Source organism: Bidens hawaiensis, unplaced genomic scaffold, assembly GCF_021521415.1.
Source record: "Bidens hawaiensis isolate Kalapana, Puna unplaced genomic scaffold, B.hawaiensis_p1.1 tig00004242_1, whole genome shotgun sequence".
In the NCBI taxonomy this organism is placed as follows: Eukaryota; Viridiplantae; Streptophyta; class Magnoliopsida; order Asterales; family Asteraceae; genus Bidens; species Bidens hawaiensis.
The window spans coordinates 1,200,897-1,226,593 of record NW_027491253.1 but is presented as its reverse complement, the minus strand read 5'-3'; the positions used below and the strand labels follow the sequence as shown (position 1 = coordinate 1,226,593).

The window sequence follows — 25,697 nt, the reverse complement described above, 5'->3', positions numbered from 1 at the left end:
GTGATTTAAGAGGCATGACATTTTACTTATGAACCAAGGATTGTCCATAGCCAATGTTGGATTTTCCTAAGTTGTTGCATTACAGTACTTTTTATCAAATATAACAATTAATTTATTATTAAAATCAAAACGATTACAATAAAGTGGCAGGCAAAAGGGCAACAAGCTGTGCCGCAACTATCTTTTGAATAACAAAACCAATTTTACTAAAAACAAACGTTGGGTTGTAGGAGACGACAAAGTACCATGAACGACACACTGAACCCTGTTTAGAAAATTCACGGCCTTCAGGGCCAGAAACCCAAATGTATCAAAAACAAAAGAAAGAAACACTGTTGATTTTCTAAATAGGCTTTCTCGTGTTGGTATATTTTGTCATAAATAATATACAAAATATATTATATTTAATATATTAAATTTGTGTCGACTCGTTTACATCATATAAATCTGTAGATAAATAGCAAAAGGTAAAGCAGATAGTTTACCAGTTCCCACTTCCCAATACCAACAAAAGCACCCTACAAACCGGTGTGCTCTGCTCAACATGGAAAGATCCGGTTCTATGTACAACTCAATTCTATTTCATCTTCATCAAATTAACCATTTCATTAATTAAAATTAATTTAATTTCCTAAAATGAAAAATCACAATCATACAACAAACAATCAAATCAAACAGATCGAGCTCCATTCAATTCATTAGTAATTATCACAGGAAATGATAATAATAATAATAATAATAATAATAATAATAATAATAACGACAAGCACAACAGATCCAGCGTTAATCTCAAATTCTGAGAACACCTTTTTAAAAATATTTATTTTAAATCCTAACAATTTTGGCAGCTTTGACCACCGGATTATCCCTCGCAATCGCCTCACGTCCAGCTGTTTTATAATCGTAACTGCAGTCATGACGGTCGGAGTACCGGTGCTCACCGCAGAACATCTCGCCGCAACGGCACCGGAATCCGGTCAAACCTACTCTCTTCCGGCAACCGGAGCACCGGTTCACAACCTTCGCCGTCGTTTTCTCTTTAACTTCATCGTTACCGTTAATCTCAACCGTCAGATCCGTGGTTACATCTCGCGACAGTGACCTCAGCGGAGACCTGAGAGATCCAGATCTCGGCCGAACACGTTGCGATGACGTGGTGGTTGTGGTGGCGTTGAAGCACTTTTGACACATGTTGTTTGTGGCTGGATTTCCGACGACGCCGCAGTTGTTTATGCAGAGCGTCAAGGTTTCCGGTACGGATTTGAATTCGGTTTCTTCTTTCTCTGTTCTCTGAGCCATCAAATGATCTGTAAATTCACAAAATTAATAATAATAACAATAACAATAAAAATATCACGTGTCACCGGTAACGAAATGAAAATATATTCCGGCGAGAATTTGATTTGATTGAAATTTGGGATGTGTGGGAGGTTTATTAATGGAAGGGGAAAGTGGTCATGGTTTCTTACGATGCGATGGGACGCGTGATTATCACGCAAGTGGTGACGTCTAAATTACCTATTTTACCCTTTATACTTTTCACTGGGTCCCTGAGTTTTCTCTCGCCCGTGACAAAAAGCTTGCAGAAAGGGGTTTATATCTTTTCTTTAAGATAATATATATATTTAATATTTATTTTAATAAAAGTAATAGTTTTATTAGTTATAATTAAAAAAAAGTTGGTTGGCACAAACACGGTAAAAATAAAATAAAAAATTTGTGTGATAAAATATTTACGTAAACGTGCTTCTCGTGTTAAAACGATGGTGTTTTGAACCATGAAAATATTTAAGTTCGAATATGTGTACAACTTTAACAACGCATACATGTGTACAACTTGAAACTCGTACTTGAAAACTACTCACAGACCAAGCTCGAGTCTCAAAAATAAAACTCAGTTTGGGTTCTAGCAGGTTCGACTCTTTTACAATGCCAACATGCCCCCACCCACATAGACATATTAGAATTGTGTCATGCTTAAGCCATAAAAGATATTTATTCTAAGCCGTGAAGATATTTATTCCAACTTTGAGAATATACACCGTAGACAAAGGTATCTATCAAGTAGCAGTATAACTTTTGGTTATATTTGAGCATCAAATTCCTTGGTATGGAATTATTAAAAGAATTCTTCTAATAACCTAGACAAAATTAAAATTTACTTTCTACAAATGATTATGAAAAATAATCATATAATGGACACGTCATTAGCTATCACATTCAAAGCATCTCTTTTGCTTTTATGGAATTATTATTAGAGGCCACGGCCAACTAAACCTTTGCTGTTTCCCCAGCCACCCACCCCACCATCTTGTCTCTTTAATTTTAACATACTATAAAGTTTACAAAAGATGCCCTTATCCACCAAACTTGATTAATTATTTTACCCTTCAGCTATTATAGAAATTAGAAAACATGTAAATATTATATCTTCTTGTAGCCTTGTAAGAATAAACTAGCCTGTACGTATACTATTTTTTAATCCCATAATAGCACATAAAACATGAATCAAGTGAGTTTATATTATATGTTGGGACTCTAATGTTATTCGCGGATTGTTTATTAGCGGTTGACAAAACGACATTTTTGGTTGGGATACTTGGGTATGAAAAATAGAGACTCAAACCAGTCATTTTGTATGAGCAGACAAAAATACATTCTTTAAGAATATACAAATATATTTATGACAGGTTAAACTCAAATTGCCAACTTGGTGAACTGGTTGGTCTAGCTGGTTGATAGTGATGCCAAATTATCATTCATACTTTAAATGGGTTTTAGTTTTAAATCTACTAATGGAAATGAATAAATTTGAATATGCAAGCTTGTATACATTTTTGGTTAGAGGCCTAAATTTAACTAGGTTATAGATGTTTCAATGTACTTACAAAGGGATGTCTATATCTCCTAAATTTACTTTTCAGATATCTGCTCATTGTTTCTAGTCTACCAATCAATCTTTACCCTCTCACCTATCACACTTTCACCTACAAGTGCACAAACTGGTTCCAAAATAAAAATCAGTTTGGCTTGAAACCAATTTTTGACCAGTTTGGTTCGGTGTTGAGAGTTTTGCAACCAGTTTCAATGGTGAGAAATATAAACAGGTCCAGAACCTATGGCAGCTATCGGTTTGAAACCAGGTTGGTTCCGTTTCCAGGTTCGGTTCACCTCTACTTCTCCCCCCCCCCCCCCCCCCTACAATAGATAAACCTGCGGAAACCAGTCACAAACCATATAAAATCCAGTCAATTGTTACCACATTCAACCAAATTATAGAGCATTGCATTATTGAATGATGTAAAACCTAGAATAGGACATACCAAAAAAAGCAACAATTATATTTATTAAGACCCGTTTTATTTAATTTGGTAATGATATGGAAGGGTAACATTATCAGTCTGCGTCACGACACAGTCACGAGACAAAAATACAAGATAAACCACATAAAACGTCCCGATCAAACCAAAGCATAAAACAACCACTTTGATAAAACAAGATGCATTAGTTCTTTGGTATGCAAAAGGCCATGCCAACCTAAATATCATCATTTCATCACACACCAAAAGCACATAAAACCAAACTATAACAAGCCAAATATCACCAACCAAGATACCATTTCTTACCTTCATCATATCTTGTCAAGCTTTTCAGCCTTAACCACCGGGTTAGATTTAGCTATCGCGTCCTTTGCAGTAGCCCGATAGTCAAACTGGCAATCATGCTTGTCCGAGTAACGATGCACAGAACAGAAAACATGCCCACATCGACAGGTAAAACCGGTCAAGCCCACACGTTTCCTGCATGTGGTGCACCTAGAGGGACCCTGACTCGGACCCTGACCTTGACCATCTTTGGGCTTCTCACTGCTCTCCGCTTGAACTGGAGCAGAAGATGGTTGGGCTGATAGGGCTGCCTCTGAGCCTGCTGAACTGGGTGGGACCATGTTGATGTTTTGACCATTGACTATGCTCTCGATTGAAGATGCAGCAAGCTTAGCCTCTTGTTGCTTCAAGATCATGTGTTTGTGACACTTTGAACACATGTTCATGGTTGCGGGTGTGCCAAAGAATCCACAATTGTTGACACAGAGGACTGGGGCGTCTAGAGTGGCTTGGCATCCAGTGTCGTTTTTCTCCATTGTTCAGCCGTCCTGCATAGCATTTTTAATGTAAAAGACATATAAGGTAGCAAAACAGACGGTTTTGGTAATTACGTTTACAGTTTAGTGTGTTAAATATATTTTTAGAAACTACATTAATATAATATCAATATGATCTTTTAGATCAAATGACCCTGTTTAACCAATTTCCTTTTCTACTAATCATTTCAATTCAAGCCCTTTTGCCCGTTAGAGATGCAACAAAAGTACATAAAAATACAGAATAGGGATAACCAAAAAATAAAATAGATGATCATGACAAACTTAAGTAAAATCAAAAGACATATTAGGTAGAAGCATTTCAAACTGTTACTATCCTAAACGTAGCATTTACAAGCAGCTAATAAGTGCTACTAATGTTATGCAAGCATTAAACTAGAAACCCAAACGGTAAATCATAAAACTTTACTGTCATAATATATCATGTTACTCTACTGTAATAATACCATAAATGACGGTGAATCATAAAACTTAGGAAGTGCTGTGATAGACTTGGGCATAATAGTAGACAACCATTAGAGCTTTAATTAAAATTCAGATGAATATTGGATTACTAGTTTTAGTAAGATATAAATAAGTTAAGAAAACCTATAAATAGAGATTAGGATATGTGAAGAGTTATGCTTGATTCAAAACCCTAAAAACGCGTATGAATAAGACAAGAAAAGCCTTCAACGAGAAGCCAAACTCCATTCAGTTTTTCCTAGCCTTTCATTTTCTTATATAATCTTTTGTATTATATACGTTTATATGTTCCACAGCTTCACAAATCTTCCTCCAAATAGAAAAATAACAACTACGCTTCAACTTTGTTGATGACTGAAAGATCTAGATCTTTATGGTACATTATTGTTATAGGAAAAGATCAATCTGAAAGAAAGCCTCAATCACGTCAACCAAAACAAGTCGCACATTAAAAACGTGACCAATTCATTCTCTTTGTGCAACAAATTGAAAACAGGTGATAGCTAGTAATTTTTCATAGATTTAACGAAACAGAGAAAATGAAAGTTAATCATGTTTATTCAGCTTCTAGATATGGTTGGCATTTTGATTTTTACTGTACGTTCAAACTTCAAATAGAAACACAATCGAACTTTAATTCTAGACAACATGCTAGTTAAATCAAGTTTCAAGGTATGTTCGCATAACATCAACTTCAAAAACATGATCAAACAAACAAAACTCAATCCAAAGTAGAGATAAAAGCATCTTACAAATGTTCACTTCACCTTAAATCAGAAAATACAACCATAGTCTAATATGTCTACTCATGCAAAGCTGTATATATATGTAACAGAGACGCGCCCTGGGCCGAAGCTTCCTTAGGGCCCGAGGTGGCCCCGCCCTTTTTTTTTTTTTTTTGCGCATTAGTGTAAATTACCCCTTTTTTGGCCCAGAAATTTGTATACATGGTGTAAACTTACCCGTTTTTGCCTGAAAATTTGAGCCCCAAAATTCATTGCAATACCATAAAATAACAACAACAATCAACAATCATTACATCCACTATTCCAAAAAGGTCCATTTCTTTCTATCACAGCTAGCAATCTTCAAATTCCACACAAATCAATTAAACTCCACAATTAAACTCCACATCAATTCACCATCAAAATCATTCAATTCCAGTAACAATTGAAACAAAGACAAACGAATCGATCAATTACACACCTGTTCCTGAAGCGAGACCAAATTCAAGCGGCGAGTCTTCAATTCCACCCCCTTTCGTATCAAATCCAACAAAAAAACACAAAATCAGACAAATCGGAACAAATTGAAGTTACAATTAAAACATATCAATACATATGTACGTATAACTAACAAAAGGCTTAGAAGAGAGAGAAACCCTAGGGTTAAACGAGAAAACTGCCTGACTGACAACCAGAGATAGATATAATAATAAAAAGATGGTGCTCTTTATGGTGGTTTTATATGTACGTACATATATGTGAAGTTGTGATCGGGTGTGTGTTAGATTGTGTTGGTGGGTCGTATGTGTCCAGATGTGAGTGGTTGGATGTACAAGGGGTGTTGGGGTTTGGCCAATGGGAAGTGAGGTGTAGGGGAGATGGGGTGGAAGTGAGTGTAGGGGATTGGAACCGGGTAGGATGGTGGGTTACGCATGTTACCCCGGATCTTCGTTCTAGAATGACTACTGACTGGTACGTGGCAGTCATCATCGTTTATTTTTGGCATTGATGTACGATATTAGTATTTCAGAAAATATTTATTTTTTCAATATTTGTATTTGGTTTTTTTGTTAATTAAACATAAATATTAAATTAGTCGAATTTTAAGGTGTTTTATTGTTATTTTAGAACAATTTCGTATAACTGTGACGACTTACATGACAAGATGTTACGTGAACAAGAAGCCTTTGTAATATAGGGATAAGCAAATGGTATCAGGTACCGGTATCAAAACGAGTATTTTAATACTGTTACCGGTATCATGTGTTAAGAAAAATCAAGATACGTAACCGTATTTATTGCACTTTAGCCTTCGGCACCGGTACTAAACTGGACATTTTTTGCACTAGTACATGTACCAAGTTTTTAAAAATTCGAGAGCGGTACCAGTATGATACCAAGCTCATCCCTAAATTATAGCAAGTACGATGTGAAAAGAAACAAATAAATTAAATGGTATAAGAGTTTCTATCATATATCACATTTACCTTTGTTATTAGTGCATACGTCGACGAAGTGTGCCAGTAACTTTATAATTACACTCGTGTTTATCTTATTGCAATCTTTGTTCTACCACTTTTATATTACTCGAATATTTACAGATAATTCGTGACTTTCATTCCTTTGTTTTAGCATGGTTGTTAATATTTCAAACGATAAAAGATGTGTTATTATTGTTATTATGAAACAGTCAGTTGAAACGAATTAAGTTAGTTAAAGTGTGATAATGTGATATTATGCTTTTTTTTTCTTTCTATTCAATTGGTTACTATAACTTATAAGGTGTCCAACAACATGCTAATGTGATGTTTTTGCTTTTTAACGTTTCAACCAAAGAGTTTTATAACCGCTATGTTGACAATGTGACCATAATAGGTGGTTGACAATTTGCTGATGTGATAATTTTATATTTAAAAGCTTTAAGCAAAGCATCTTTTATTGTTGCTACGTTTACATTCTGACCATAGTACTAATAGTAGCTGCTTGTTTTAAAACTTTAATTAGTATTTTGAAAAGAAGACATGTGTGAAAAGTTAAAGTAGGTTGTTAATAATAAAAAGAGAAAATTACTCTTTGAGTCACTGTGGTCTTTAAGCGGAGTCATGTTGAGTTCCTGTTAAAAAAAATGACCTGTTTGAATCCCTGACGTTTAAAACCTGAACTGTTTGAGTCCCTGCAACTTAACGGACGTTATTAATACTTTAAATTGAAGGGTATTTTTGTAAATTTCCTTATTCTATCCTTTTTACCCTAACATATTACAGCCTCTCTTCACGCTCATATTACCTGCCGTCAACTTGCAGGCCATGAACAGAACCGTCATCTTCTTCTTCGGTCTTCGTCTGTGATAGGTGAATAGCAATAAACGGTGGAGTGTGGAGGATATGTGAGTTTGAACCGTCATCTTCATCTTCGCTGGTCTTCGTCCGCGCTCGACTCCATCTTCTTCGATGAACCGTGGAGTGTGGAGGATACGTCTTCCCGACGAGGAATTTTCTGTCGCCGCTTATCGTAAGTTCACTCTTTTAAACCAATAATAAAATCTACAGTCATAATAATTATTACCGTAATATTTGGATTACATATAATATTTATAAAATTGACCGTAATAATAATGTAAGTTTGTTGTTTACATTTTATATTGGTATTATTAGTTCAAATTAGAGATCTCTTTCAAATTTTAAACGAAGTTTGATTTATTTCTTTTAATAATTATATAAGTTTAACTGTTTAATGCCAACACCTATCCATTCTCAGTTCTCAACGCCTATCCATTCAATCTAATGTCAATAGAAGTTCCTATTATAATCATCTCTTTTGGTACCCGAAAATCAGTTAAGTTCAAATACGGTTAAGTCTTAGAAGTTGTTTTCTTTTAATTTAACGTCAATAGAAGTTCCTACTATAATCATCTCTTTTGATACCCGAAAATAATTTAATATTTGTACATTTAATATTTGTATTTTTAGTTCAAATTATAAACAAAGTTTGATTTTTTTTCTTTTAATTACAGATGATAATAACATGTTTACATTTACTATTTACCATGGAGGCGAGTTTTATCAATTTCCGGGTAGAGCTTACGGGTGTGCTAAGAACCTACCTTGAACAACTGGTAAAAGCCAACCCTGGTAGCCATGTCAAAATAGATGTGGAACCATGTCATGACCCTAGCAGCCCTACTAGGCAATTCAGGAGGGTTTATATATGTTACGGTGCTACAAAGAAAGGTTTTCAGATGTTGGGAAGAGAATATTTGGGGTTAGATGGATGTTTTATGAAAGGCACATTTCCAAGTATTGACAGTAGCATGTGTATTTATCCGGTTGCTTGTGCACTCGTGGAAGCTGAAACTCTAAACTCATGGACATGGTTCTTAGAGTGCCTTAGAGATATTCTTGATTTGCCCACCGATGCTAACTTCACTTTTATTAGTGACCGTCAAAAGGTAATCGTTTAATGCGGTTAATTGTTGTTTTTTAAGCTGTTGTTGATGCTGAAATGTTGTTAATTAATGTTTTTTTAGGCTGTTAGTGCTGTTTTTAAGCTGTTTTGTTGCTGTTGATGCTGAAATGCTGTTAATTACTGTTTTTTAGGCTGTTATTACTGTTTTTAAGCTGTTTTGTTGCCGTTGATGCTGAAAATGCTGTTAATTGCTGTTTCTTTAGGCTGTGAATGCTGTTAATTGCTGTTTTTTTAGGCTGTGAATGCTGTTATTGCTGTTTTTAGCTGTGTTAATTGCTATTTTATTTGCTGTGAATTTTGTTTGTTGTTTTAGGGCTTAATTCCAGCATTAGAAATTATGTTCCCTAGGGCTGATCATCGGTTTTGCGTTAGACACATCCACGAGAACATGAAGAAGCAATGGCGAGGAGATGTGTTTAAAAACATGTTCTTGAAAGCAGCCGGTGCTTTCTAAGGGAGGTAAAATGACAAGACAAAGAGGCACGGTAAAATGCGGCAAGTGTGGTGATTCTGGTCATAATTGTGGAAGATGCACCAGTAAGGTGGGACAACAACTTCAAGTGAACAATGCGAATGATGGTGTTGACTTTTTTGTATTTTGGTAATGACTTTTAAGTGTTTTGGTATTGTCTTTTGGGTGTTACAAATTGTGTAATGGTATGATAACTTTCTACCCAAATTGTGTAATGGTATGATAACCTTTTGTTGTTATCTTTTGGTGTGTTACTAAATTATATATTGTCCGTGTGTTTAGGCTAAGAATATTATTTTCATTTTGCATAGAGTGATCAACATTAACAAGTGAAAAAGAAACATCAAGAACACAAGATCCGCGACAATGCATAATAAATAACAAGAAAACCAAACAAGATCCGCGACAATGCATAATAAATTGATTGGATTAATAAATTGTAATCAACCATTACATGTTTACAATACAAATACAACACAATAACTCAAAAAGTACAAACATAAGCAAGGAAAAACATCCAACTAATATCTAAAACAATCTTCAATTTTGTGACTTCCTTGGCTTTGGTTCTTGCATACTCGTCTTTCTTCTTCATACTCTTGACCAATGCGGGGATCCTTTCACCACCGGGACAAGTAGGAGTGTCTGCCCATTTTAACCATCCACAAGAACCCTTCTGTAACGAACAACAATAATCAACCATTCTCGATAAAATGATATATTACAATATTAGCACCAAACCTAAGGGTATAATAGTATTAATGAAAATAGCCTAACAAACAATAATCTGTTTAGTCTAATATTAAAATGAGATGTGCACAACAAAGAAACCAACACCATTTGCATTCTCCTAAGTTTGAGTCAATATAGCAGGTTCACAGATTTGGCCCGTTTAATTCAAGTTTTTTATAATGTGTTTATGCCAAATTAAATTGGTTACATATCTAATTTTTATATAAAGTTGTAACTTTTTGGTTATGAAATGTAGATTCAAAATATTAATAATAAGTGAAATAAATAAATAAATAACTTCCTGTCAAACGGGTCGTGTACGGATCAACTCACAAGTGGGCCGTATTCAGATTTACGTGTCTTACACTTCGGATTCAGGTCACGTTCATCAACAGACAAGTATGTGGGTCGTGTTCGGTTACGTGTCTTAGACCGACAATCCACAAACACAACCCGTTTAACACCCCTACACCACTCCACCTTACCCTCCAATCACTTGTTCGATATCATATCACTAAAAGTTTGTTTATGTATATTATTAAAGAACGTTAACACAATTTTTTGGCAAGAAGAAGAAGAGAAGAAAATAATAATACAATTTTTTGTGACACCTTAAAAGCTTCATGTTAAGTAGATTGAAGTAAAAAAGAAGAGGATTTTCCAACTTTGGTTAAAAAGGTCAGGAGTTTATTATCTTAATATTATTCTTATTCTTATTATATTGTTACCCAAACACTCTCAATTTTGATTGTAAATCTAGAATGGGATAAATTTTAACTTTTTGTTTATTCATCTGAATTACTATTGACATTGGTTTGTATGAGGAAAATCAACTTTTAAATGAATTTGCTTCTGTTTGTGTTCAGTTGTTTGTTTGATTATAGTTCAACGAACAAACGGGGCTGAAACTGCCAATTCAATCAAACCATTTGTTTATGTATATTATTAAATGGCTAGTTATATAACATTAAAGGTTAAAGTAGCTAATTAATCGGGTTAACCAGAATAATAATTTTTTACCCTATTTAGCCCAGCCCCTAATTAGCTTAATCGGGTTCGGCTTTTTGGACACCCCTAATTCTAACGCTAACAAACTCATTTCATTCAAAATTAACCTCTATACAAACTGATATAACAACTAATTTCATTCAATAAAGCTAAAACAACTAATTTCAAAGATTGGAGCATTAAAAATACTTACACAGCAAAGGAATCGACGACCGGGGTTAGCATCCGTCTGGGATATACGATAGCACGTATTTGCACCACAAGAGCAAAACAAATCTGATAAACCAGTAGCATGTGACCTTGATTCGCCGATGAAGAGGATGAGGATGTGAACTGCGACATTTTGACTCCAATCGAAGACGTTAACTACTTTGAAAACCTATCGAATTGAAGAAGAAGAAGAAGAAACTAGTACTTAGGGCTACAATTGAAGCCACTTAGGGTTCCAATTGAAGCAGCGATGAAGAAGAAGAAACAACGAAGGATAGAAAGATGAATTAGGGTTCATATGTTTATTTATTCAGAACTTATATTAAGGCAGGGGTATAGTAGTAATTTAAAACGTTTTTGGATGGAAAAACTAACGCCATTCTAACGGAGGGACTCAAACAGTTCAGGTTTTGAATGTCGGGGATTCAGACAGGTCATTTTTCTTTACAGGGACTCAACGTGACTCCGCTTAAAGACCACAGGAACTCAAACGGTAATTTTCTCTAATAAAAATATGGCACATGGCATTATTAGCATGGTTGGGGATGTTGTTAACAATAAAGAAGCATACGATGATATGACACATAAGGTTGTTAAATGTTAACACAGTCGGGTATGTAGACAAAACAAACCGGGCCTGTAACACTCTAATTAAAGCGAAAACGTCTGAGTGTGACGTTCAGATTGCTTAAACACACGTGACACTATTAGGTTACCATAATAACATTATTTCATTTAAATCTTCATGTGACACAAGTTTATCAAATAATTACAAGTTATAACAAATAAATAATCAAAATGATAAGTTGTTTCTTTGAATATCCTATAAGCATGCTATGTGTCTTCTAACTTTCATCCTCGTAGCTCTACACCTGTAACATATGTATAAAATAAAGTCAACTATGAACATAGCTGGTGAGATTCCCACAGTTTGATATAATACGTAAAAATCATACAATTCCATGAAACTTGTGAAATGAGCACTAAGGGTTCTTTACACTCGATGCAATGGACCTGAGTGTAAAGAACAAACGAATGTCCTTTCCAGTTGGGGCTACCAACGTACTTGGATAATGAGGTCCCTTTTCCACTCGATAAAAATGGACCTGAGTGCAAAGGGGGGCGTATGATCATACTTATTGAGGCAATCACTGAGCAAGTAATTCTGAGCAAGTAATCAAGTAAACACACAAGTCCATATAATAAATTGTAGTTTTGTATATGACTCGATAAATCATTGAGTAATAGGATACATATGCTACCCCCAAAAGTAATAAAAGCGTTGAAAAAGGGGGTGTGAGAAACTCACATTGAAATTGAAGATAAACATTGCAATGAAAACCGAAAGCATGATAACGAAACCAAAGCAACCAAAAATGCGTTAAGGAATCCGAAACGATTGAACTTCTCGAGCTCTAAATAAAACAATTATGAATATTTAAAGACTAACTAACGAGATTATTAAAGTTAAAGAGAATAATTTAGTTTAAAGGGATTTACATTATTTTAATATATTCTATGGGGTTTTAAGGCATTTTGATGTAATATTGTGTTAACAGAATCTTAACGAACTATAGTTTAACAAATTAAGAGATAACGAATTTAAGTTAACAAAATGAGATTAATGAATTATTATGAATTAACAACCGGGTTATGGTTAGCGAAATATAAGTTATCGAATTAAAACATGTGATTTAAAGCGTAACGACTAAAATTATCTACTTAACGTTTAGCGCATTAAAGCTAATAAATTAAAGTAACGAAAACATAAATTAGTTTTAAATCGATATAACGAAATGTATTATTATGAAACTAACTTAACGGTTTGAACAATTAAGAAAGTTGGTTTTTAGATGGGAAGGGTGAAATATAATCTATATAATTTTTGTTTAATTTAAAATGATCTTTATGATTTTATTAGGATTTAAAAAAAATTAAAAGATTCAAATAATAATAAATTATATTAAAAAGGTTATCGAAAATAAATAAATAAAGGGTTGACCCGGGTCTGAGTGTTATCATTCAATAAAGTTAACCAGTTGGATTAGATGATATATTCTTTTAAAGTATGGTTTTTATTAAATATATTAACTTATTCAAAACATTATCAATACACATTAATAATAAAAACGCAGACCCTGGGTTTCGAACCCAGGTCTGGCCGTCTATACGTGTGAGCATTAACCACTGGACCAAGATAACATTCAGTTGTTATAATGAAAACGATTAATAATAAAGAAACATCCCAGTTCATCTTCAAGGTTAAAACCCTAGGTTTTTGATTCTCTGATATGGTTCCATGTTCTATTAAATTATGTTAAGGGTTTGATTAATCTGTTAATCGCGAATTATAAGCATATATGTATTACCTCTAATGATGCCGGAATGAAGGAGAATGAACCTGGCCGGAAAAATGATCGGAAACTTCATGGTTATTTCTACCGAGTGTATTAAGATGTTAATTGGTGTTTGGTGTGAGTTTAGGCTTATGGGGTTAACCTATTTATACTATTAATTGGGTCAAATACGAGTTAATTCCAGTGCTTTGATCGCGGCTAGTAATCCGGCGATGATTACGGGTTTTAAGGTGATTAGTGGTCGTTATAACATAATTAATATATTAGTTAGTGTATAATTTGGACGTTTATGGTCGTTGATATAATCAAAATGGTAAACTAACGGGTTTTACGGCCAAAATGGACTCTTCGGCGCCGGATTTCGGCTACCGGAACTCATCGGGAAAACAAGGGGGAACAGGGGGTGGGTTGGGTTAATTTTGTATAATTATTATAAATTTGGGTAAATTACAACGCCGGTCCCTCAACTTTCAAGTTTCTTTAAAACAAAAAGAATAACAATGCATTTTCATTTTAAACCTTGAACTTTAATGATATTAGAATTTATGTTGAATAATTATGATTTTGGATAGTTACGCATTAACTGTCACACCCCAACCTACAACGGAATATGCCGGGGCGCGACATAATTGTATCATAGCTCAAAACACACTAAAATAAATCCACGTGTCAATATCTAAATTATTAAATTCATATTATTCAAATACGCAAAAGCACAAACATTGTCTCATATAAATAAACATGACAATTAAATATAAAGAAGTAAATAGTCTTTAATTAATCATGCATCCTAAGGTCCAACTACTTTTTAAACCCTTGATTCTTCATCCAATGTAGCTACCTGCGCCATGCGGGAAAATACATAGTTTGTCAACATAAAGTTGAGCAAGCAAACACAGTTTTTGAATACGTATAATATAAAAATGACAATTCCTTGCGATAATATGAAATACTACAACTAGCATAACGACAATATAACAATAATATAAAAATTGTCTTTTCACTCGAATCACATGGATAACGAGCTACTCCGACGGCGTATGATCATACTAATGAGGATGAGGATGAGATACCAACCACCAATGCATAAATTAAACACATAGTCACATTCGCACGTATAAACTAATTGAGCAATATCATAATACGCAAATAATGGAATTGTAGTGAAAATGGTTTAACGCATAACGCCCCCAAAATATAAAACAGTAAAAAGGGGGATGTGAATTACTTACCTTTTAGTGAGTGGTTTAGTGAGGATGAGATAATAATAAAAGAAAATGAGGATGAACACGTTCAAGCCTTCGAGATACATCAACAAAGATGCCCTAATTGTTAACGATAGTATAATTAATAAATGAGGAAAATAATTTATAACAATTTGAGGTTTAGGAGATGCATTATTTGTTGTTATTATAACTAAGATTATTATTATTATTATTATTATTATTATTACTATTATTATTTGTGTTAATACTATTATTTGGTAAGCGATATATATTTTATCCATATTTATATTTTCTTGTAAATAGATCTTAAATAAATAATAACCGATATCATGTATTAATAAACATTATATATATATAAATGAAACATTAATTATATAAAAGAAATTTCATATTATTTATCCTTATATATGTATATAAAAATATATAATCTATATATAGGAAACTATGACGCGAAGCCGTGGTCAAAATTACACATCTTGGGTTTGGTTTTATTAAAATAATGTTTATTTATTATTTTTATGATTATTAAACAATTAAAAATTAATATATAAACAAGATAAACAAAAACCGGGCCTGGAGGGGTTCGAACCCACGCCTCCAGCCCGGTTCGAAGTTAGCATGTTATGCACTGGCCACCAGGCCTGTTTGTTTGTTTGTTAAAACCATGGAATCAGTTAGTTATAAACATACGGTGTGTTCTTCCCCAAGTTAATTATAAACCCTAGATTCCAATTCCGATTAATGGATCAATGATTGTTAAAATTGACATGGGGGTTTTGTTTCTGCACTAAAGACGATTGCAAGGCATATATCAATTACCGTTTATAATCGCGGATCGAGGGCTAACGAACACCAAATAGGTCGCGGCTGAGCTTGAGATTAAACAGGTTCTTGACGGCGGCGTAATCAACAATTGAGTTAGGGTTTAGTTTCGTGAGAGTATGAGGAAGATGTGGTGTAATTTAATTGCATAATGATTGTGTTTATATAGTGTTTTGAAGGTCGGTTAAGCCGCGGGTTTGATATACGCAATTAATGGTCGATTTTGATTCGTTTTTCCAATTTTAACGTGTCGATTGATTCGTTTATGATTAAGGAAATTTGACAAGATCAAATTGTGTTAATATGCCCGAGAATTGAGGTTCAAGAAAGGTGGGGGGGGGGGGGGGTACGTCGGTGACGGTGAGAGGAGGAAGGAAGGAAAGAATTGATTATAATGGTATTTACACTTAGGTCCCTGGTTTATAGAGTTGGGTGCAAAAGGGGATTAAAGTTGGTTTAGAGGTCATTTTTGCTATTATTTGATAGTTTAATAATAAATATATGAAGGAAATAATTAAATAAAATGAATCTTTTATTAATAAGTCACCCGAACACGAACCGGGTCGGGTAACGATTACAAAAGCATTAAATGGAAACCCGAAATGTTACATTAACCCGTAAGGCTCGATTAACGATAAGACTCGGGATTTTATAAACAAATCGAATATAGTAATAAATGAACAACGTTGAACATTAAACATCGACAATACTTTATTATTAGTAAATGATGAACAAAAATACATTGAACTATAAACCGAGTCGGGAAAACATTGACGAACGTCAAACAAATCTTGGGAATTTGTATGTGTATATATACACATACATATACTTGTATATATATATATATACTTGAAACAAAAATCCGAAAATTCGAAACGGGTGTGGTCGGGTTTTCGGGTTTGAAAAGTAACGAATGTTACAGGGCCTCTCATATGTAAGATAGCGTTTGGTATGCAGCAATGACGGAGGGAATGGAATGATTTATTACGTGGGAATGAAAAAAGTGGTGTTTGGTTGCTGAGTGGAATTGAATCATCCATTACACATAGAATCTCATTCCATCAAAACCATTCCTTCCCACCACCCTTCTTTTTTTTTCATTAAATTCCTCCTTCACCCCTACTTTATCAACAACACCACCACCTAACAACGACTACCACCATTACCATTGCTGTCGCCACCACCTGACCGCCACCGTCATCGTTGCCACCACCTTCGCCGCCGCCGCCACCTGACCGCCACCGCCGTCGCTGTCGCCCTACCATCGCCATCACTACCAATGCTATCACTGCTTGACCACTGCCACCACCCCCACCACCACAACCACCGCCAACCACCGCCACTGTAACACCCACAAAGTTTAGGTCCAAATTTGACAAGTTTATAAAAGATAAAGGACAAAAAATAATCATGAGAAAGGTAATAGGAAAAGGTATGATAAAGAAAAGGAGGCATATTATGTTAAGAGAATAAGTAAGAAAACTCCATCCCACATGGAAGGTGGGAAAGAAATAAAAGCACTTTATAAGGAAGGAGTTTTCCATGGTAATGTTCTTATGGGGCTAACCACTCTCACTAGTTCTAGCGGAGGGTGCGAAGCAGTTGACGCGCACGCGCAATGACACGGACTCGGACTCGGGCGATGGGCGTAATGTGGCGTTTTGATGGCACACTTCGCACGCTCGCATCGCCGCGAGCCGCATAAGGGCCGCTCTGGTATTTTTGAACTATGGAAGATCGACCAAGAAGTGACAAGATACTAAAGTTAAAGGACTAAAAATAAAATTTCTGATTTCCAGACCCATCGCGCTACGCGACGGGTATACAGACTAGATCATTGCGCTACGCGATGCAGTTTCCCATGAGTTTAGAAAAAGGGGCGTCGCGCTACGCGATGGTCCAGAAGGAAGGGGGTATCGCGCTACGCGATGACCCGGTTAAGTAACCGGATCAACCACGTGTCAACACGTGGCAACCTCTGGTGGATTGCGGCGTCGCGCTACGCGATGGCCTGGGGAAAACCCCATCGCGCTACGCGATGGTGGTCAAAACTTTGCCTGTAAAAGGGGGCTACGGGTTTGAAGTATTCTCATCCCAAAAACACCTTTCTTTACACACACATAACCTAGGGAGGCGTTCCCGACGGTCATGAGGTTCCGAGACTCTGATTTCTCGTAAAACGTGCATGAATTGAAGTTCTGACGCTCCGTCGAGTGGTTAAGCGAGTTCGAAACAAGGTTCTGACGGTTTAAGTCGAAGTGCTACTTGTACAAGGCTTAGGCAAATTAAAATACCCGCGTAAGGTAGGGATTCTGCTTAAGTTATTACTTTATTATTATTTTATATAGCTTAGACCCTAGTCAAGGGTATAGTCTATACCTTGATCAAGTAAGTAAGTGAAATATGAGCTTCCATAAGATAAGATTATTGATGAAATGTTGCTCTTTATTTTTATAAAGATATTACATATGAAAGAAGAAACTTGATATATACGTTTCTTCATGATGAAGAAACGTAATATAAATGTTTTACAAAATGAAATGAATATCAAGGTAAAGGTTATGCAAATAGACTTAAGGTCTATAGCTAGATTGTAGATCTAGTTATTTATAGAATGTTATTCTCGTACTATAGGTCCGAGATAAAGATCAGACATCTGTTGGTGAGAAATCTTGAAATCAACAAAAGGTGAATTCGTCCAAACCTTTTTATAGTGTGAAATGTTTTATGACGTGAATACGTCTATGTACTATATGTTTTGAAAAGATATTTACTCTTTGAAACTATGGACTGTTATCCATATGTAAAAGAGTTATGGAAATATTTGCATGAGGGTTGGTTCAAATCCTCTAAAACGTTTTGATACAAGGTATTACTAAACACTCAGACTAAAATACACATGTGTCTGGATCCTTACATATATGTACTGTAGTGGGCACACTACAGACATACTGACCAAGAGGCAAGTGACTGTCTCTAGGGCGAGCGAAGTCCGATTATATGGTTTGTGTGTATGTTTAGTTCCGATGAGATGGGATTGAGACCCACTGAGTCGTGGAACACTATTGGTGTTGTGTCATTACGAATTGTGAAAATGTTTTATTGAGTCAGCGTATTCACCAGCATATAGCTGACGTATTTTGAAACTGTTTTCAGGTAATCAGGAGTAAGGAATAGTGTTGGATATGCCAGTGAAGATAGAAGAACACTAGGCATAGTTTACAGCTGGTGGCTCAGCAAATTTTGTATTAAGGTATATATATTAAACTTGTTTTTAAACAAGTAATTTTGTAAAACAAACAAGGGTATTTAATTCCCTATGTTATGAAAATAAATATTTTAAAATAACATTTTCCGCTGCAAACTTTGATAAATTGACAAAAGTGGTACCAACTGTGGGTCACACACCTAGGCCCGAAGGTGGGGTGTGACAGCCACCACCATCGTTGCCACCGACACCACCATTTTCGTCACCTAAGCTACTACTACAACCATCGCCATTGCATTTTTTTTTTGTAAAAAAAATATTTTTAGATAAGTGTGTTTTTATTATTTCTATTTCATTCCTATAATTTTTTTCGGATACCAAACGACATAAAGTAATAATTCATTTCATTCTCATAGGTTAACCAAACAATACAAAGGAATGGAATTAATGATCCATTTCATTCCCTTGTCCATTCCATTCATTCTCTCATTCCATTCCCCCTTCATTACTAAGTCCCAACTCTAAGGTCTGTTTGGTATGGAGTAATGAAATGGGTAATGGAATGGAATGAACGAGGTAATGGAATGGATGAGGTAATGGAATGGATAATTACCATTCCATTGACATGTTTGGTTACCATGTGGGAATAAAATGAATTATTAGTCTTTATTTTATGATAAGCTAGACAAGCTGGAATAAAATAAAAATGGTAGTGAGTGGCGGTGGGATGGTGGTGATGAGCGGCGGTAGCGATGGGCGGCGAGTAGTAATGGTGGTGGGAGGCGGTGGCGATTGCCGGAGCTAGGAGCGATTGTTGCTGGTGGTAGGTGGTGCTAATAGTGGGTGGTGGTGGCGGTGACGATGATGGGCGGTGGTGGTGATGGCAGGAGCGATGGTTGGTGGTGGCGGTGGTGAGCGGTGCTGGTAGCTAGGGGTGGGTGGCGGCGGCGAAGGTGGGTGGTGGTGGTGACGGGCGGCGGATGAAGGTGATGGTGGCTGGTGGCGGAGGCGGTGGCGGGTGGTGGCGGGCGGGGGAGGCAGTGGTGGCGGGCAGTGAGAGGGCAATGGGTAATGGTAAACAGAATGAGAGAATGGAATGGAAAAAAAACAAAGGGGTGGATAGAATGAATTTGGGGTGTTTTAGAGGGGAATGGAATGGACATGGTAATGGGTGATTCCATTTAATTAACCAACCAAACACATTTTTTTTCATTCCATCATAATTGTCTATTCCATTCCGCCTCTCATTCATGCATACCAAATGCTACCTAAGGTAGTGTTTGGTATGCAGAAATGATAGGGGATGAAACGATTCATTGCGTGAGAATGAAAAAAATGGTGTTTGGTTGCTCAATGGAATGGAATCATTCTTTACGTATGTTTGATTGAATGTAATGGAATGAATGGGGAACGGAATGAGAGAAGAAATTGAGTGGACAAGGGAATGAAATGGTCATTACCATTCTATTATCTTGTTTGGTTAACCTATGGGAATAAAATGAATTATTAGTTTATGTTGTTTTGTATCAAAAAAAAATAAAATTTGTACGAATGAAATAGAAATAATAAAAACACTCCTATCTCAAAATGCTTTATACAAAAAAAAAACAAAAGAACACTACAGTGGCGACGGTGGTAGCTCTGGCGACAAAAATGGTGGTAGGCGTGGCGGTGGTGGTGGTTAGGTGGTTAAGGAAGCGGTGGCAGAATTGGTAGTGATGACAATGGTACGGTGGTGGTGGTCAGGCAACGACAATGGTGGTGGCGGTGATGGTCAGGCAGCGACGGTGACAATGGTTACGGCGATGGTGTTGGCAGCGACGGTGGCGGTGGTAACATTGATGATAAGGTGGCGGCGGCGGCGGAGTTGGTGGTGGTGCCGATGGTAGTGGTGGTTGTTGTTGTTAGGTGGTGGTGGCGTTGAGAAAGTTGGGTGAAAGAGGAATGGAATGAAAAAAAGAAGGGGGTAGGAAGGAATGGTTTAGATGGAATGTGATTCCATGTGTAATGGATGATTCCATTCCATTGAGCAACCAAACACAACTTTTTTCATTATCACGTAATGAATTATTCCATTTCTCCCTTTCATTCCTGTATACCAAACGCTACCATAGAATCTCATTCAATCAAAACCATCCCTGTATACCAAACGCTACCATAGAATCTCATTCAATCAAAACCATTCCCTCCACCCCCCTAACAACAACAGCCACCACTACCATCGCCACCACCAACACATGTCCGCCACCGGCGCCACCACCACCTTACCACCAGCACAACCACCGCCACTGCCGCCACCATTGTCGCCTTAACCACCACAAACATTGTCACCGTCGCGACCTGACCATCACCGCCACCACTACTGTCACCACCTGACCACCACCACAGTCGTCACCACCCTATCATCACTACCAATCCACCGCCACCGTTACCACCATCATCGCCAATGCCACCTCCATTTTCTTTGCCAGAGCTAACATCACCACCGTCGCCATTGCATTTTTTTTTGTGATAAAAAATTTATTTTGAGATATGAGTTATTATTTCTATTTCATCCATATATTTTTTTGAATATCAAATAACATAAAGTAATAATTCATTTCATTCTTATAGGTTAACCAAACAAGACAAAGGAATGACAATGATCATTTCATTCATTCGTGACTTTGTCACTTCTATTCATTCTCTCATTCCATTTACCTTTTATTCCATTAACTTCAACCAAACATATCCCAATGCATTTGGTGTATATGAATGGATTACTCCTACAGAATGAAAAAAAAATGCTCATCAACTATGTAGCATTCCACAAAGAATGTGGTTCTTTCTATTATAATGATTTTCATTTTTCGAGCGTGAGCGTTCTTTTCTCATTTATGCAATGAATGGAATGACAAAACTGTGCTAAAATAATAACACAATTTAGCTTTTTAAAATCTATAATAATATAAAACATTGCTAAAATAATAGTTTTAACTGAAACATACTTTTAACCTTTCAAACTTAACTACCATTAGTCACATTGTTTTATCATATACCAATGAACAATGCTATGAATTGTTAAAAATCAATTTGCGTAATAACTATTATTCCTTACAATATTAGTTAACATTTTACAGGTTAATAGCCGCTAAAAGTGGATGATTCAAAATTCAATTTATGTTGACCAAAATTAGTTGGTCATATTAGGAGATATTCTCTCCTTATTTTATTCCTAGATTGATGTTGTACGTTTATATATATCTTGTATTTGACTTTATGAAAGATCAATCAATAATACTTTACATGGTATCAAACCAGGTTCTTCTAAAACCTGCAACTTTTTTCTCTTGATCTTCCCCACGGCCGACACTAATTCTTCCTCTACCTCCGTTTCCAACACAGCCCCTCTTCACTCCCTCCTTCATCTCATACCACTCAAACTCTCATCCACAAACTATCTCTATTGGAAGAACCAAATCTACCCAGTTATCTCCTATCTTAACCTTCTCCACCATATTGATGGTTCAAAATCCGAACCACCAGCCACCGTTACTAATCAACGAGTCATCTTGCTTCTGCACTCGACTCTCACAGAAGAGGCAATGGCCGAGGCCATGGGTCATACTTCTTCCACCGTGTCCGACTATGGTCGGAAGTTCAAAGTGCTATGTGATCAACTAGCTGCAATCGGTCACTTTGTCACTGATGAAGACAAAAGGCACCATTTTTTATGTGGCCTTGGTTCCACTTTTGAAACTTTTTCCACTGCGCAACGTATGGTTCGTCCCGCACCCCCTTTTCGTGATGTTCTAGACCAAGCCGAAAATCATGAGCTCTTCCTTCAAACCTTACACACCCAAGCTACCCCACAAGCTGCTTTTTCAGCCCACACAAATCGGCTTACAAAATCCTCAAAATCCAATCATGAATCCAACAACCGTGGCTCATCATCGGGTCGTTTTCGTGGTTACTTATCGGGTCGTGGTCGCACTACCAACTGCCAATTGTGTAGAAAGGATGGTCATTATGCGAGCTCGTGTCCAGATTTGGTCAATTATGCCCAACGGGCTACACCTCTAGATGCCAACCTTGCTCACGCCTTCCATGCTCAATGTGCGGTTAACCCGGATTGGACAGCCGATTCGGGTGCCACCGCCCACATGCTTCGATCCACGGATGGTCTTGCCGAATCTCATACCGACACAGGTAATACTCGTGTTACTTTTGGTAACGGGCAATCACTACCGGTTACTAATATTGGTAACACAAGACTCAATAATATTCCTTTACATAACATCCTCGTTGTTCCCAATTTAACAAAAAATCTACTATCTATTAGTCGATTAACCAATGATTCACCTGTCAATGTTTTGTTTTCTAATAACTTCTTTCATATTTAGGATCGAAAAACGGCGGCGGTACTCGCTAGAGGCACTTGTGAAAATGGATTCTATGTCCTCTCCCAAAGTCACAAGTCTCTCGTTGCTGCTCTTGCTGCTCCTCATCTTCGTGCTTCGTTTAATAAATGGCATAGCCGTTTAGGCCATGTTTCGTTTGATGTTATTTCCATTTTAAATAAACTTGGACAAGTGTTTGTTACTTCTCTATTACCTAAACCGGGTTTATGTTCTTCATGGGAACTTTCTAAAGCTCACCGTTTGCCATTTATTGATAATAATAAACGATCCTCACATGTTTTGGAATTGATTCATTGTGATCTTTGGGGTCCCACACCAATCCCGTCTACGGATGGTTATTTATACTATGTTATATTTGTAGATGATTTCTCCCGATTTACATAGTTTTACCCATTAAAATATAAGTCGGATTTCTACAATATACTTGTAACCTTCCTAAACTTTGTTCAAAATCAATTCACGACTAATGTCAAAGTTTTCCAAAGCGACAGTGGTACCGAATTTACTAACAATCGGGTCCAAATTCATTTTTCAACAACATGGCATTTTTCATAGATTATCATGCCCGCATACACCTTAACAAAACGGTCGAGCCGAACGTAAACACCGTCATATAACCGAAACGGGTCTCGCGATGATGTTTAATGCCCATGCACCGGCTAAGTTATGGCTTGACGCCTTTACTTCAGCTACCTTCATTATAAATCGCCTACCGACGCGGCTTCTCGACAATAAATCCCCATTTGAATTACTGTTTCATCGACCACCTTCTTACTCGACATTTCGAGTGTTTGGTTGTCGGGTATTTCCGTATCTTCGAGATTACAACAAACATAAACTCTCTCCTCGAAGTACCCCTTGCTTATTCATCGGCTACAGCCCAAAATACAAGGGTTATCGATGTCTTGATCCGACCACCTCTCGAGTTTACATGACCCGTCATGCGAAATTCGATGAAGACACTTCTCCTTTTTCCGGTAATGTATCAGCGGTTGACGAAGCCAAACTTCTTTTTTCCAACTTTGATGACTCGATCCCATCTCCCGAACCACCATTCGAGTCCGTTCCACTCCAATGTCGCCATCCCATCCTTGCAAGCTTTGCCCTGATCATCTTGATCAATTTCCAACCCAAGCCCACAAACCACATACTCACTCCACCCAAACTGTTAACCCTCCAAGCCCAACCACAACCACAACCACAACCAACACCCCACCTGATTGCCCTTTGCAATCTGAATCCTCTACAGCCCTACAACCTCAACTACAAGTTTCAACTACCATTCCTACATCATCACAATTCACAACCTCCACCTAATACCTCAATTCATCATATGAACACAAGATCCAAAACTGGTATTTATAAACCACGACATTTTGCTAACCTAACCCATCTCTCTTCAAATAACTTACATCATGCCTTATTTACCACTCATATTCCCAAAGGCATTAAAACCGCATCCAAAAATCCAAAATGGGTAACGGAAATGAATGAAGAACTAACCGCACTTCGTAACAATACTACATGGGATCTCGTAAAACGTCCCATCAAATCCAATGTGGTTGGCTCTAAATGGATCTATAGGATCAAATACAAAGCCGATGGTTCACTTGATCGTTATAAAGCTTGCCTCGTTGCACAAGGTTTCACTCAAATTCCCGGGCTCGACTTCTCCCATACCTTCAGCCTGGTTGTCAAGGCTTCTACTATTCGTGTAGTTCTCAGTCTTGCCATGATCTATAATTGGCAACTTCGTCAACTTGATGTCAACAATGCCTTTTTAAACGGCCACTTAAACGAAACAGTCTACATGGAATAACCACCGGGTTTTATTGATTCAAAATTCCCGAATCATGTTTGTCGGCTAAAGCGTGCGTTATACGGTTTAAAACAAGCACCAAGAGCTTGGTTTCAACGGTTAAGTTCATTTCTTGTGGCTCTCGGGTTCATTTGCAGTCGAGCCGACCCCTCCTTATTCGTTTACAAAACCGACACAGTTTTATTATATCTACTAGTTTATGTTGATGATATAATTATTACCGGAAACAATCAAGCCGTTATTGCCAACTTTACTGATCGTTTACATAAAGAATTCAAGATCAAAGATTTGGGCACATTAAACTATTTTCTTGGACTCGAAGTCATATCCAACAGTTCCGGGTTATTTCTTAGTCAAGCAAAATATGCTCATGACATTTTATCTCGAGCAGGTCTTCTTGATACAAAACCGGTCTCAACACCACTTACCACCACTGATACCTTCACCTCCTCTGGTACACCGTTTCATGATCCCACCTTATATCGTTCATTAGTAGGGGCTCTTCAATACCTTACTATCACAAGACCGGATCTCTCATATGCAGTAAACCAAGCTAGTTAATTCCTTCAAAATCCCACCACCGCCCATTTTCAACTCGTTAAACGCATTCTTCGTTATGTCAAAGG

The 25,697-nt window shown here is 36.7% G+C and overlaps 2 pseudogenes across 1 annotated transcript; both read right to left on the bottom strand.

The window, feature by feature from the left end:
* Positions 1-825: 825 nt before the first annotated feature.
* On the bottom strand, positions 826-1,299 carry LOC143625804 (zinc finger A20 and AN1 domain-containing stress-associated protein 5 pseudogene; annotated as a pseudogene).
* Positions 1,300-3,322: 2,023 nt separating this feature from the next.
* Positions 3,323-6,099, bottom strand: LOC143625803 (zinc finger A20 and AN1 domain-containing stress-associated protein 8 pseudogene; annotated as a pseudogene). Its single transcript, XR_013152330.1, has 3 exons — positions 6,009-6,099; positions 5,834-5,884; positions 3,323-4,153 (listed from the first exon to the last, which is right to left on the bottom strand). The product of XR_013152330.1 is annotated as a zinc finger A20 and AN1 domain-containing stress-associated protein 8 pseudogene (transcript).
* Positions 6,100-25,697: the final 19,598 nt, after the last annotated feature.